The sequence below is a fragment of the Colobus angolensis genome, unplaced genomic scaffold, assembly GCF_000951035.1.
Source record: "Colobus angolensis palliatus isolate OR3802 unplaced genomic scaffold, Cang.pa_1.0 Scaffold357, whole genome shotgun sequence".
Classification (NCBI taxonomy): Eukaryota; Metazoa; Chordata; class Mammalia; order Primates; family Cercopithecidae; genus Colobus; species Colobus angolensis.
This window is the reverse complement of record NW_012116899.1, coordinates 425,786-435,127: the sequence shown is the minus strand read 5'-3', so window position 1 is coordinate 435,127 and position 9,342 is coordinate 425,786. Positions and strand designations below refer to the sequence as shown.

At 41.1% G+C, this 9,342-nt stretch overlaps 1 protein-coding gene across 1 annotated transcript in view; it reads right to left on the bottom strand.

Annotated features, from left to right (window-relative positions):
- Window positions 1-8,621, bottom strand: part of EIF2AK3 (eukaryotic translation initiation factor 2-alpha kinase 3) — a 72,182-nt gene extending 63,561 nt beyond the window's left edge. Inside the window, exon 1 of the mRNA XM_011953102.1 lies at window positions 8,439-8,621. The gene's annotated coding sequence lies outside the window, so the exon portion shown is untranslated. The remainder of the gene's footprint in view (window positions 1-8,438) is intronic.
- Between the last annotated feature and the right edge of the window lie 721 nt (window positions 8,622-9,342).

Genomic DNA, 9,342 nt, shown 5'->3' with positions numbered 1-9,342 from the left:
GTCCCAGCTACTCTGGGGGCTGAGGTAGGAGAATCGCTTGAACCCGGGAGGCAGAGGTTACAGTAAGCTGAGATCACGACACTACACTCCAGCCCTGTAACATAGTAAGACCACATTTTATTAAAAAAAAAAAAAAGTTTTTAAAAAATTAGCTGGGCATGGTGGCGCAGGGCTGGAGTCCCAGTGACTTGGGAAGCTGAGGTGGGATGATCCCTTGAGCCCAGGAGTTCGAGGCTGCAGTGAGCTACAACTGCGCCACTGTGCTCCTGCCTGGAGGACAGAGTGAGACACTGTCACTAAAACAAAATAAAAAGTATCTCCGTTTCCTTCTTAATGACTATTGATACTTAATCTAGTTCTTAGATTTGAGTCAGGTACCCTTAATTATTTTAACCCCTTGAAATGGGGATAATAGCGTATCCCCTAACAATTCTGTCAGGTATCAAAAAAAAGGTATTCCTCCTCTCTTGCGTTACAAGCCAGTTGTGGTATTCATTATGGGCTCCTCCCCACAAGCATGTCTCTGGAATGGAGGCTCCCCTTCTGCTGTGGCTGGAATTAAGAAACACCACCGGAGCAATAAAGATTTGCTACTATACCTAATCACTGTCTAAGAGAGAGGTGCTCATCAAGAAAAACATCAAGTAGATACATATTGCTGAAAAACAAAGTCCTCAGGCTGAATGCAGAGATGACCAGAGGATAGCAACGAGATACAGCATTTAGTGCACTATTCACAAGAGCAAAGACATGGAATCAGCCTAGTGCCCATCAGCAGCAAACTGGATAAAGAAAATGTGGTACATATATACCACAGAATACTAAGCAGCCATAAAAAGATGAAATCATGTCCTTTGCAGCAACATGGAGAGAGCTAGAAGCCACAATCCTAAGCGAATTAACACAGGAATAGAAAATCAAATACTGCGTGTTCTCACTTATAAGTGGAAGTTAAATATTGAGCACATATGGACATAAACATGGGAGCAACAGACACTGCAGACTACTGGCAGGGGGTGAACTGAAAAACTACCACTGGGGCCAGATGTGGTGGCTCATGCCTGTAATCCTAGCACTTTAGGAGGCCAAGGCAGGCAGATCACGAGGTCAGAAGATTGAGACCACCCTGGCCAACATGGTAAAACCCCATCTCTACTAAAATACAAAAAAAAAGTTAGCTGGGCTGGGTGGTGCATGCCTGTAGTCCCACCTATTCAGGAGGCTAAGGCAGGGGAATCACTTGAACCCAGGAGGCAGAGGCTGCAGTGAGCCGAGATCGTGCCACTGCACTCCAGCCTGGCAACACAGCAACACTTCACCTCAAAAGAAAAAAAAAAGAAAAAGAAAAACTACCATTGGGTACTATGCTCACTACCTAGGTGTAATATACTATGTAACAATCAGCACATGTACTTCCTGTATCTGAAACAAAAGTTGAACTTAAAAAAAGATATGGCATTCATAACAAACACAGCCAGATGTAGTGGCTTTCCTTTGCAAACCCAACACTCAGGGAGACTGACGCAGGAGAACTGCTTGGGGGGCCAGGAGTTTGAGACCAGCCTGTGCAACATAGTGAGACTCCAAATGTACTCAAAAATACTTTAAAAATTAGCCAGGTATGGTGGTGTACACCTGTAGTCCCAGCTACTCAGAGTCTGAGGTGGGAGGATAGCTTGTGCCCAGGAGGTCGAGGCTGCAGTGAACTGTGATTGCACCACTGCAGTCCAGCCTAAGTGTTAGAGCGAAATGCTATCTTCAGAAAGAAGAAGAAACATAAACAGGGATAAAAAGTGAAAAATGAACACCTCCCAAAATAGGAAGAATATAAGGTTATTTATCTCCCCAAGACCGACTTGCCCTATTTTGAGGGTTCCATGATCAAGATGAAAAACTCTTAACTTATTCAAGAACTGAAGGAACTGCAGAGACAGCTTTTCCAGTGGAAAGAATCATAGCCTAAGTCAGACCTGGGTGTATATCCCAATGGCTCTGCTCTTATTCTCCTCATGGCTTCATTTGAGTTATTTTTTCATAGGCAAAATATGGCTATTTCACCTGTCTCAGTGTAACCCAAGTGTACCTGATCATAAAAATAATCTGGAGTGCTTGTTAAAAACCATTAAAGGTTCACATGTCTCATCCTAACAGGGAGACTGGGAGAATGTAGCCTAACAGGCACCCCAGGTGAGTCTCATAAGACCAGTCGTACAAACACTGTTTTACCTTAGCCATTTCCATAGAGAAAAATTAAATTTATGACCTGGATGAAGAAGGCATATTGAACATCTCTGTCAGTAAACACTTCAGAGACTTCTATCTCTCACTTACATTTTGCTGTAGCTTACAAAGGCATTTATTTGGATGATTCCTCAGCAAGCCCTAATCTCTCGCCCATGATCCAACTCTTGGAAGCTACTCTCAAGAAAGATTTTCAATGGTTTCCTAACTGCCAGATTCATTCCCCTCATCAGGTCTGTCCTCACAAAAGCCACCGTTGTGGCCAGCTCCTCATTCTGGACATTATTCTTTCCTGGTTTCTACAGGACAAGTCCCTCCTGGGTCTCATCTATCACTTTTTTTTTTTTTTTTTTTTTTTTTTTTGCTTTGTCACCCAGGCTGGAGTGTAATGGCACGATCTCGGCTCAACGGCAACCTCCACCTCTCTGGTTCAAGCAATTCTCCTGCTTCAGCCTCCCAAGTAGCTGGGATTCCAGGCACCCACCACCACACCTGGCTAATTTTTGTATTTTTAGTAGAGGCAGGGTTTCACCATGTTGGCCAGGCTAGTCTCAAACTCCTGACCTCAGGTGATCTGCCCGCTTCAGCCTCCCAAAGTGCTGGGATTATAGGCGTGAGCCACCATGCCCAGCCTCACCTATCATTCTTATAGCTTTCTATCTATAGAGCAGGCACTTTCCCGTTTGTACTACATGTTCTACCTAGATGGTCAATGTCCATAGCTTCACCTCCATCTGCAGTATGACAGCCCCCAAACCTGTACAGAATTTATAGTTCACCATCTCTCCCTATCCTAGTTCTGCATCTTCAGCAGGATCTACTTGTTATCACCATAACAGGCTCAGGAAACTTCTTTCCCACAATCTATTCCTGCCACTTAAAAGCGTAGCCATCCATCCTATTACCTAACATTTAAATCAGACATCAACTCTTTGTGCTCCCTCACCCTCTACATTTAAACAACAGCCATGCACTCTTAATTCTATTTCTGAAGCTTCTCTTAAATCTTTTCCGGCCGGGCGCGATGACTCACGCCTGTAATCCCAGCACTTGGGGAGGCCAAGGCGGGTGGATCACCTGAGATCAGGAGTTCAAGACGAGCCTGGCCAACATGGTGAAACCCCATCTCTACTAAAAATACAAAAGTAAGCCGGGTGTGGTGGCATGTGCCTGTAATCCCAGCTACTTGGGAGGCTGAGACAGGAGAATTGCTTGAACCTGGAAGGCAGAGGTTGCAAGTGAGCTGAGATTGCACCACTGCACTCGAGCCTGCACAACAGAGTAAGACTCTGTCTCAAAAAATAAAATAAAATAAAATAAAAAAATCTTTTCCTTCTTTACTACCACAGCTCTTGCTCTAGAAGATTCTCACTTCTCATCAGAACACCTTAAAATGCTTTCTAACACATTTTCCTGCCTCAGGTTTCTTTCCCCTCTCTTCTTCCCACAGTTTTGTTTCTGTAATAGAGATCTGAGAAACTTCCAAGGTTCCCTGTGCCCACTGAAGAAGAAAGGTCACACTGCTTGGTGTGGCACATAAAGCTTTTCACAATCTGGCTTCAGTGTACTTTCCTAATCGCATTTTTCTGCCTCTTCTGCCAGCCCAATACCCTCTCCCCTCTCCTTCCCAGCCCCACGCTCCCCACTTTCCATGGGGTGAGCTTTTCAAAAGTTCTCATCTATATTTTTCCCCACGTCTTAAAGTATTCCATTTGCCAAATGAACACTGTGTATAATAAATTCTCCCATCTTTAGAGGAAATACTTAAGAACCAATCAAAATATTCAACAGTTCTTTAAAGAACTGTAATTACTATATAAGGTTTTATATAATTCTAGTTCAAGGCAAAGGAACTTGACTTTTTAATGTACCTTCTATTACATATTTAATTTCCATTAGGTTATTTTAAAATACATCTTTGCAGATCCGTAGGGGTCCTAGAGCCCTGGCTTAGGAACCACTGCTCTGTGCTCACTATACAAAACTCCCTGCTCTGTGCCCTTGCTCACACTATTCTGTTGCCTACACTGTCCTTGATATTTTTCTCATTCTGGGGCTCAATAACTTGCCACTTCCATTCTTTTCACTCTAACACTACTTTTATGTCACTTATCATCCATTCGAGGACAGTTAATTCTTTCACGCAATGATCTGTCAGGCTTGGAGCTTCCTAAGGAAAAGACATCTACTCTCAGGGCCTAACAGTACCTGGGCCCCAGTAAAACTAAATAAATGTTTGTTGAATGAATAAACCTTGGTAGGACAAACCTATTATCTACATAAAACAATCACCAGCAAAAAGGCTGAGAAGATGGGAAAAGATGTGATTTACCTAAGGTTATGCACCAAATACAAAATTTTGAACAGGAGCAGAAATTCAGGTTAACTCTGTTATTGTGTTAACTGTAAGTTTGCATAAGTGGCAACTACTATATTACTACAATGTGCAGTTTTTTATTCCTCTCAGAAATCTTATAGATGTCGTTCATCCTGTAATTGCTCTGATTACGTCCTCGATCCAGGAGAAATGACTTTATGTCACAATGAATATGCAATAAAAAAAGAAAACCTGGCTAACTTAAGTTACCCAGAACACCTGCCTATTTACAGTTAAAGTTTATCAAATTCTGATAAGTGTATGCCAAATTTCTTCATAAAATCATTTTAAAGGAACCTTACTTCCTGTGGAAGTTTCCAATGTGAAAGAAGAGAAGCAGGTGACAGGAGAATATTGTATAGATTGAATAGTTTCTACATTAACAACTGCTTATTTTAAAATTTCAGATTTCCTTTCTGGGGGTTGAGGGGAGGGCCGTACTTCACAAAACTACAAATGTGATTTGGTTGAACCTGTTTTTTTGGTGTAGCTGAGAATCCTTTACCCAAACTTGTGCTCTCACTAAAGGAGGCATATGTTCTTGTTTAGAAACAAACTAGTACTGGTTGGACTATACTTCCTGGTCCTCACCTACGAAGTAAATCTTCAAGTCAAATCTCCTTTACTTAAACATATGACAAGACTAGCCATGCCCCAAATCATAACAAATATATCAAAAATTACCAGCTATACTTTATAACTTTGGCATATCAGCTAGACTTTAAAGACATACAATCTAAGTTTTCAGTGGTACGCGTTTAACATGAGCGTAACAGATATCCTTTTCCTGTTACATTAAAACATTTTTGAAAGTATCTTTTCTACTTTATTTCATAATTTTTTTTTTCCTTTTTTTTTTTTTTTGAGGCAGAGTCTCACTCTGTCACCCAGGCTGGAGTGCAGTGGCATGATCTCGGCTCACAGCAAACTCTGCATCCTGGGTTCCATTGATTCTCCTGCCTCGGCCTCCTGAGTAGCTGGGACTACAGGCGCGTGCCACCATGCCTGGCTAATTTTTGTATTTTTAGTAGAGACAGGGTTTTACCATGTTGGCCAGGCTGGTCTTGAACTCCTGACCTCAGGTGATCTGCCTGCCTCAGCCTCCCAAAGTGCTGTGATTACAGGCATGAGTCACCACACCCAGCCCTATGAAACATTTTTAATCAAAATGGTCATTTACAAATAGAATGGAATTAAACATACACACACATTTATCTCCTCCCCTCACATTTAGCTCTGCAACTTTTAAGTTTTCTCCTTCGTATTTTAAAACAATTTGTAATAAAAATGTATTAGAAGTTCCCCTCTTACAATAAAGGACAAAACCAGGTGGAGTTATCAGGCAATGTTTAGGGAGAAAAGAGACATGCTGAAGCTACAGCTCACAGCAACTGATAAAGACAGGTCCTCTCTGCAATCTGGAAGATGCCTATGAACGCAGGGACCTGAGATCAGATAAAAAGCAATCTCCCATCCCTGTCCACATAGTCTAAGCACAGTCCTGGCATCAATTAAGCTAAAGACAATTGTAGACACAAAGGATAGTTCATTACTTGCCTGAAGTATATTTATTTTAGCTAATTACTTGCTTTGAAAGTTCTGTGTAAATTCTTCTTTAAAGGTGACAGTTAACTGTAAAAGTCTGGAGTTGGGTGGGTGAATAGGAACAGGACTAAATGACTGAGCTTCCTCCTTTCAACATGGTATTGTGATTTCAACATGGTATTGTGATTTCAACGTGATTTCATGTGATTCAACATGATTTCAACATGATTTCAACATGGTATTGTGATTTCAACATGGTATTGTGATATGCTACTAGTAGCATATGGTCCTAGTAGTTAAAAAAAACAAACAGAAAAATGATTATAAATCTGAAAGTCTGAGGAAGACCAGATTTCTGTATCTTTGTTTCACATCAGATCACTTTGTGAAAGGACAGGAAAAAAAAAGAGAGAAAGTATTCCATCTTACATTTACAAATATTTTCATGTTATCTCATTTAATTAAAAAAAATCAGTTTACAGATGCACAAATTGAAGAAGCACCAGAGATTAACGTCAAATTTAGAAATACTTTTTTAAGAGAGGAATTAGAATCAGAGGAAAAAGGAACATGTACTTTGCAAATTAGTGACAGTTAAGATAAAACTAGTTCTTTAGAACTTCTGAGATTGTCAGAATGACTTCCCAACCCATCCCAAGAACCCCAAGTAACACTTTGCAATTTGCTACTTGTGTTGAAGTCAGAAGACTGGTAACTCACAGAATTCCATAAACATATGCAAAATCTAACAGTGAGGTGATGAGACTTTCTTCCCAACTTTCTGCAACGACCATCCCACTTAAATATCAACTAACGTAATGTTTAACAGAAGAAACATGGACAATGAGATTGGTACCAGAAAAACAAGTTTATTTTAGCTAACTTTTAAAGAAAATAAGTAGCTTATTTACTCATTCACATGCTTGATATGCAGAGTAAGCATTTAGAATGAAACTTGAAAATTCCATCGAGGAAAAAAATCAATGAACTGGTGAATCTCGGATTGCTCCTTGAGTATCAAGAGACAACATGCAAAAATAAAGATAATTCCGTACCTCCCTCTTCTTAAAAGTTTTGCCAGTACTGCAGTTCTTCACAGCTGTTCATAATAAAAGGCTTGGTTAATTCAAATCTGTTCCCCTAATATTCCTTGAAACAAACAGAATTACTGGTCTATTATTACTGAACTAATTAATATTCTCTGGGTTTTTATCTTTTTCTAAAGAGCATTTAGAAAAAACTTTTATAAACTTTGCATATTTATCTCCTGTTGACTATCAACTTATTCAAGGTTTCTCAACCATTCCACATTATCTTAAGTCCACACTACAAGTCAGACCCCAAAACTAGGTCTTATCTCTTCCTAGCCAATTCTGTTTGGTGATCATGTATGCTCTTCAAGCCAAAATTCCTATTTTCACTGCAATTTATGAGAAAGAAATGATCCTCCTTCTTGCTAAGTGGATCTTCTCCAACTACCTTCACCTCCTCATCTGTTCCTTTCATTTTCCTTTTTCTATTCTTTTTCGAGACGGAGTTTCGCTCTTGTTGCCCAGGCTGGAATGCAGTGTCACGATCTCAGCTCACTGCAACCTCTGCCTTCCGGGTTCAAGCAATTCTCTTGCCTCAGCCTCCCAAGTGGCTGGGATTACAGGCACCCGCCCACCACGCCTGGCTAATTTTTTGTATTTTTAGTAGAGATGGGGTTTCATCATGTTGGCCAGGCTGGTCTCAAACTCCTGACCTCAGGTGATCCACCCGCCTTGGCCTTCCAAAGTGCTGGGATTAGAGGCATGAGCCAATGCGTCCAGTCCCTTTCATTTTCATTCTGTCTACACAGGCTCCCTCTTTTCAGCACATAAATAAATTCAGAGGTTCCTTCTCTAAAAATTACCTCATCAGTGAGGAAAGGAGGGAGTGGGGCAGAAAAGCCTGAATCTTTAACCTCTTGCAATTTGAGTACTGTCTCTGCTGCTTCATTTAAATTCTTTAAGTGTGCTCATCACCAAATCTCTTTTTTCTCAGTCCTCCTCCTATACCTCCAACTTAGCCAGCTGTATTTCTGTCTCCTTTGCCGGCTCATCTTCCTTCCTAAAATAAAAGGCATTTCCTGAGGTTTTCTCATGAGCCTTCCCTTTCCCACAACTTCAACTATTCATATTTACACTGCCCTCTCACTGGCTCTAGTCACTCATTTCCACCCGCCTACCTAATGTCTCCCTCTGGATGTCCTGCCTGCAACTCCAAGTCACATGTCCAACACCAAACCCCTTACCTTTTCTTCCCTGCTCCCTAAACCTCTTTTCTCAGCTTCTGGCCACACAGTCTCAATCGCTGGACAAGGGTACCAAGAAAGGAAGAATGAATTCACTTGCCAGGAACCTAGATTTTGCATCAAATAACTCAACTCTGTCCCCTCTGTCCTATACTACTTTACACTAAACCTCTCATCTGAACTGCTATAACACTCTCCTTTTGTTATTCTTAAGTTTTCAGTACACACTATTGCTAGAGAAACGTTCCTCAGGCGTAATTTTGATCAAGCTTGGCATTCAGGATACTCTACCCAACATTTCTCAAACTTTAACGTGTATGTGAATCACATGGTGATCTTGTTAAATAATGTAGACACTCTCATTCAGGGAGTGTGGGGTGGTGCCCGACACCAGATTTTTAACATACTCCCAAGTGACCATGATGCTATTAGCATCAGGCTGTATACATATACACAGTCAGCTCTAACCTATTTTTCTAGCCTCATCTACTTCTCCCTGCCTAGCATATATATGTGCATGTCAATATCTCTTACATACATACACACACACACAAATATACATATACAGAGACAAAATGTTTTCCAAACATAATCTCCAGCCTCTGTGCCTCTTGCTGTTTCCTCAAGTCCAGTGGCTGTCCATTACAATTTTCCCATTTTTCAGGAACCAACACATTCTGCCACAACCTTCTCTTATCTTCTTACCTACCGCCACTCCCATACCTCACCTAGTAGAATACCACAAAAACCCTGGGACATCCCTGACACTGGCACTGTTTCTGGTCTGTAATGCTGTTATAGATCTTCTCGTTTCATCCTTACTGTTAGACTGCACACTCTCCTGGAAGGCAGGAACTACCTGCCTGACCTCCGTCACCCAGGGCATCCTTGGGCTCTTGTTAAC